Genomic DNA, 6,849 nt, shown 5'->3' on the forward strand with positions numbered 1-6,849 from the left:
ATCCTCTGGCACGACGAATTCGTCGTCGTCGAGGCTTGCCTTGTCTTCGGAGGGAGGCATATAATTATCGTCCTCGACCTCTCTGTCTGCCGCTCTCTCATGAGGGTTGGCTTCTCCATCCTCCTGTGCTGAATCTTGCTGGAGGGGGTTTTCTTCGGCACTCTCCGGAGTATTATTATCTCCCGTGCTGGAATCACCGTATTTTCTTTGGCGGGATTTTGAGCGGCGCCGCTGACGCCGGCGCTTAGGCTGTTTCTTGGAGGGGTCATCCTCCGCAGTTCCATCGCCATCTCCTTATTTTGGGGTGTCCACCATGTATATGTCATATGACGAGGTGGCTTTCCAGGGCCCAATAGGCGCTGGTTCTTCATCGTCTCCTGCATCGGCATCCATACCGTCGATGTCTTCGGAGTCGAAGTCGAGCATGTCGGTTAAATCGTCGACAGTGGCTACAAAGTGGGTGGTGGGTGGGCTTTGAATTTCTTCATCGTCCATATCCCAACCTTGCTGACCGTAGTCCGGCCAGGGCTCTCCTGATAAAGAGAGAGACTTTAGTGTCTTCAAAATATCACCGAAAGGCGAGTGCTGAAAGATGTCCGCGGCAGTAAACTCCATGATCGCCGCCCAATCGGATTCGATCGGCAGGGGCGCGGAAGGTTCGGAGTCCGGAGAGGAGTCCGGCTCCTTGGAGTCACGAGTCTCGCAGAGTGCAGGGCCGGTGTTCGGCTCGATCGCCGTTGGGATCACAGCCCCCGAGGCGGCGTCCAACCACCCATCCTCGATCGGCACAGTTGGCTCCGAATTAAGGGTCGAAGCCGATGCGGGTGCGGCCTCCAGGGCACTGTTCGGCGGCAGAGCTAGATCATGCTCGTCGTGACAGTGCAGCGCGCTCGGCAGTGGCTTGAATCCGTCGAAGATCAAGTCCCCGCGGATGTCAGCCGTGTAGTTTAAACTTCCAAATCTGACCTGACGGACAGGGGCATAGCTTTCGATCTGCTCCAGATGGCCAAGTGAATTGGCCCGCAGTGTGAAGCCGCCAAAGACGAAGATCTGTCCGGGGAGGAAGGTCTCACTCACCCTGGACTGCATCGCTGTTGATGATCGTAGGAGCCATCAAGCCTAACGACGACGACACGGAGGAGCTCTCAATGAAAGCACCAATGTCGGTGTCAAAACCGACGGATCTCGGGTAGGGGGTCCCGAACTGTGCGTCTAGGCCGGATGGTAACAGGAGGCAAGGGACACGAAGTTTTACCCAGGTTCGGGCCCTCTTGATGGAGGTAAAACCCTACGTCCTGCTTGATTAATATTGATGATATGGGTAGTACAAGAGTAGATCTACCATGAGATCGGAGAGGCTAAACCCTAGAAGCTAGCCTATGGTATGATTGTTGTTCTGTATGTTGTCCTACAGACTAAAACCCTCCGGTTTATATAGACACCGGAGAGGGTTAGGGTTACACAAAGTCGGTTACAATGGTAGGATATCTATATATCCGTATCGCCAAGCTTGCCTTCCACGCCAAGGAAAGTCCCTTCCGGACACGGGACGAAGTCTTCAATCTTGTATCTTCATAGTCCAGGAGTCCGGCTGAAGGTATAGTCCGTCCATCCGGACACCCTCTAATCCAGGACTCCCTCAGTATCCCTTAAGCCCATCAAAGCTGCCCTTCAAAAACTCAAAACCATCGTGCGATAGCCCCACGGTGGGCGCCAACTGTCATGGGTTTGTCATGGCAGATGTCCTTGTGAAAGGACTTAGTCGTGGAGCCATCGCTACGGGTTAGCTTTAAGGGGTTAAACTGGACAAGGGGACACGGGGAATTTTATACTAGTTTGGCCCCTTCGAGGAAGGTAAAAGCCAACGTCTAGTTGTGATTGATATTGCTAGGGTTTCGAAGGCCAAAGAGCGAATCCGCTTTGTCTGGCTCTCAAGTTGTTGTCTCTCCCTAAACCGCTGCCAGGTCGTCCCTTTATATACATAGGTTGACGCCCGCCGGTTTACAAAGTCCCGAAGCCGGATCATAAACGTATCCAGTTCGGTCTCTATCCTTCCTATCTTATAATACAAGTTACATGACTAAGCCGGTTTACATTTACAGGCTTTAACCCGCCTTTGGGCCTTGGGCCTCCATGAAGCGCCATCATCCTTGCATCTTTATGGGCTTCTAATCTTCAAGGAGTCAACCCAGCTACATAAGGCCGGTTTACCTCCAGCAGTAATATCCCCAACAACAGAGGAACTCTCAATGAAAGCACCAATGTCAGTGTCAAAACCGGCGGATCTTGGGTAGGGGGTCCCGAACTATGCGTCTAAGGCGGATGGTAACAGGAGGCAGGGAACACGATGTTTTACCCAGGTTCGGGCCCTCTTGATGGAGGTAAAACCCTACGTCCTGCTTGATTTATTCTTGATGATATGGGTATTACAAGAGTTGATCTACCACGAGATCAGAGAGGCTAAACCCTAGAAGCTAGCCTATGGTATGATTGTATGTTGTCCTACGAACTAAAACCCTCCGGTTTATATAGACACCGGAGAGGGTTAGGGTTACACAAGGTCGGTTACAAAGGAGGAGATATACATATCCGTATTGCCTAGCTTGCCTTCCATGCCAAGTAGAGTCCCAGCCGGACATGAGATGAAGTTTTCAATCTTGTATCTTCATAGTCCAACAGTCCGGCTAAAGGATATAATCCGGCTGTCCAGAGACCCCCTAATCCCGGACTCCCTCACCCCCCACCTCGAGTTCATGCTCATATCTTGAGTAAGCCCATGTGCACACTTTCATGGCTCCACAAATTGGATTCTCTACTCGCACTGAATCCACAACGACAGACCAAGCATCTTCATAGAATGATTGATACTACTTTTGGAAAGCATGCCACGAGTTAAAGTATTCCTTGTGAAAGAACAAGGTAGTAGAAAATCATAACTACCAGCACAAGTTTTCTGCTAACATATGAATTGTGGCAGACGAACTGCCGAGACCACAATACATGTGATCCATGTTGGAACTTGTAAGTATCCAATCAGTGAAATGATGAACTGTGCAGAACTTCTTCCCACTGAGCTAAGTGATAACAATTTTGACATAAATTTGGCAATCAATCAAATCACCACCCCAATGTCAATCCAATGGGAAAGGAAACAATTTTCAAGAGTTTTATGACTACAAATTTGTAGCACCAACATAGATAATGGAAGGGCAAGATAATCGAACGTCGTGATAACATATGAATGTATATATATCGTCCAAATACCACCAACCAAACATAGAGCCACAATAACCTTTGCCAGATGTACAACATTCAGACACAAGATCTATTGATTAGTTCAACTATTTTTTTACGGCTCATATTCAGAAGTAAGACTGCCATAACCTGCGGTAGCACAACCACCAGTGTGAGGAAAACCATAATTCTAGACTCGTCAAGATATAATTAGGACGCCAATCAATAGACCCCAAAGCGAGAACAGCTGGTGTCATGAGAGATACTGAGCCACTTGAATTTTTTTCAACTTTCTCGATAATTTTATTGGCACCATGAGAACCATTCCTACATATCCTCCATATGGACAATATATGATAATATTGACAAACATACAAGACATTAACCAATTGGCATAAAATTCATGTCGTTGTTGTAACATGCGGCCTAATGGGTATCTTATACAGCAAAATGAAACACAGCATATGCATCCATCTTTTGGCTCGAGAATTTTACGGGAATCTTATACTGATAATTTTGGTAGTTTTGAACAACGATGTATTCTAAAGATGGTTCTCAGAATGATGGATCTATGTGTGTTTAGCGGGGGCGGGGGGCATGCGCCCCCCTAGCCTTGGGAAAAAGGCAGGAAGGATTTTTTAGAGGGCTTAAATGAGAAAAAACTTAGTATTTGGTCCCCTCATATCTAAATGTTTTGACATCCCCCACCCCCGGGTGAACTTCCTCTCTAGCTCCTCCAGTGGTGTCTAATCTCCTAAATCAAATATGTCAATAATTGAAAAAAAATAAGGCAAGGGGGCACTTAAAATTATTATGAATTCACTTTGGTGTCGATACAATGTGTTTAAGTCAATTGGGCATCAAAATCTATTTAATGTACCCAAAGTTAAGAAAAATCCAATTTTATTTCTATGCATAACTAATACAATATATTCCAAATTCTACTTGAAAGTTTGATATTTTTTCTTACAACACATTTTAAAAAATTAACTATGGTACATGAGTAATCCCGGAACTATAAAACACAGAAAAACAATTGGGGGCGATGTAAAAGTAGATGCAAGGAAAGTCATTCTCAAGATATATAATAGTGCCTCGAAATTCATTGCTAGTTGAGAAATTACGCATGCATTTTAGTAATCAAACTTTGTAATAATCAGTCCACAAGTATTAGTTAGTCCACGACCAACAAGTGATACAATTGGATTTTTATCGGGGAATACCGTCTGGTAATCTTAATTTTGTTTCTAGCAAGTTATTGGTCAAAGTTAAATTTATGGAGCACCGCACATAGTCAAATCACACACTATAAAAACATAATGGAGGTAAGATCAGTCATGTAATTTGTCCTGATATTTTTTGCTTATCCATAAATATCCTACAAGAAGTGAGGAAGATCCAACATTCATGTCATTTCAAATGACTAATATAAGCAAATATTCAGTTTTCACGAAATTTTGGAGAAGTCCTTGAGTTCAACAGAGGTCACAAAGTAAATATCCATCATGGAGAAGATACCCGGATTGCAAATGAGAATTTTCCTTCACCCAACTAGCCTACTGGACAAGAAGTAGGACATTGTAGCTAGCATCCTTGTTGCCACCATGGTTTCTTACAATGAGGCTATTTCCTAGTTGTATGTGTGTTGACCTAGACTATAAACAGTAAATCACCAAGCGGAGGAATACTAAATAGCGATGTCCGAATGAGATGGACATAGGAGAAACAAGGGATTGTGGACTGAGACTCAAGAATAGACCTTGGGGAAGGTTAGATTGATTTCCGTTACCCCATCAAATTTACTGCAGTGCATGTCATGCTACTTAGCTACGTTCTTGTTATGAAAAACTTGTAGTTGCTGAATAATTGCACTTTAAGAAAATAAAAAAAATGTCTCATACCAAAACATATAACTTATGTACCATAATAAAAATCAACAAAACACTACTAGCAGCTGCTTATAGTATACTTGGTGCCAAAGAATTGAAAAACAAACATGCTATGATCCAGTTCAAAGATTAGATAAACAACCAGAGGCCAAGAACCTTATATCATAGTATAGCTATCTGACATAAAGCACGATGAAGTCCTATCTTTCCAAATCCATGTCACTTGAGCCAATTTATTAAAATAAATAATTCTTCTGTCTTATAGATTGAACATCTAAGCACATCATGCTAACTAGTGTTGCGAATCATACGAAAAGGAGAATAATAAGAAATATAAATCGACCAAAAGAAATTGTTGAATACTTTGGATGTGTTCCTATTAAAGCTTTGTACAAGAGCCAATGAACGAGGAACACAGAACATATATTTTGGGGTCTTTCAAGTTATATGTCATCCCAATTAGTTGCAGAAAGGTATATTACTAAAATTGCTTAGTATGACTTGATATGAACTAATTTCTCAGCATACATTACAATTTACAGTCCACATGCATACCAAATATTTTCTTTTCTGCAAAATATATGTGGTCCAGATTTATGAGCATTATTTTTTCATTTTGGATGTATGGAAAGCAATCAGAGTTGTGACAAACTGAATGACTTAACAATGGTGCTTTCAAATATTGAAATTAGACTTCAGCTGATCAAAATATATGATTATGTTTTGTTCGGAGGAAAAATTCCTAGCTTCAGCAGTACTAAAATGATTTCCATTTGACAAGAACGAAACACCACAATAAAGTGGAACAAAACTATTATTTGCAAAGCAAATGTATAGCGTATGAGTTCAAAAGGTAACAAATCACGCCACATGTTTATCCTTCTTGAGTAGCTTACCTGAAAGTTTCAGGGTGTGTTTGGTTTAGAGCATCTCTAGCAGACCCCGTAAAAGCTAACCCAAAAAGCACGTTTACAGTTCGCTGCAGATCAGATTTGCGGGGCGAATTCGTGCGCTGCAGATCAGACCCCGTATATGAAACTATAAAACTAAAAAAATCACGGGAGAAACTTGCAACGACATTCATCATACATAGTTGATCGTCATATTACATCATTGATAGTTGTTCATCATACTACATCATAGTACTACATAGAGGGGAGGGTTTGCGGGTCGTGCAGCGTACCCGAGCCTAGGCTACCAAAATCGACGAGTGCGGCAACGACAATGCGGCGGAGGAGCCCGGGGAGCTCAATCCTCGTTGGAGTCGAGGTCGATCCAGACCTTGGCCTGCTCGGCCTTCATGACGCGCAAGTCCACCTCCTTGGACGCGTGCGCCTGCGACGCCGCGACGCCCTGCTCGAGGAAGATCTCCTCGATCTCGAGCTCGCGGCAGCGGCGCACGCCGGCCTCCTCCTCCCTCGCCGAGCGCTCCATGATGGCACGCTCGAGGTGGTCCTCCTGCCTCGGGGGAGGTAGTTGTCGGTGCCGATGACACCTCGACGCGGCGGGTCCGCGTCAGCCTCGAGCTTGACGGCGAGTGGCCCGAGCTCCTCTGGCTCTCTCTTGACCGGAGTGAGCCACGAGCTCGAGGCGCCCGCAGACGAGCTCCCAGCGGCAGAGGAGCCGAAGGAGGCGCGGCGGCGGACCGTGAGCTCGCGCTCGTACTCGTCGAGCTCGCGGTGTTCGAACGCCGGCGGCGGCCGGCTCCCATAGTTGAGCCACTTTC

Source organism: Triticum aestivum, chromosome 2A (genome assembly GCF_018294505.1).
Source record: "Triticum aestivum cultivar Chinese Spring chromosome 2A, IWGSC CS RefSeq v2.1, whole genome shotgun sequence".
Lineage (NCBI taxonomy): Eukaryota > Viridiplantae > Streptophyta > Magnoliopsida > Poales > Poaceae > Triticum > Triticum aestivum.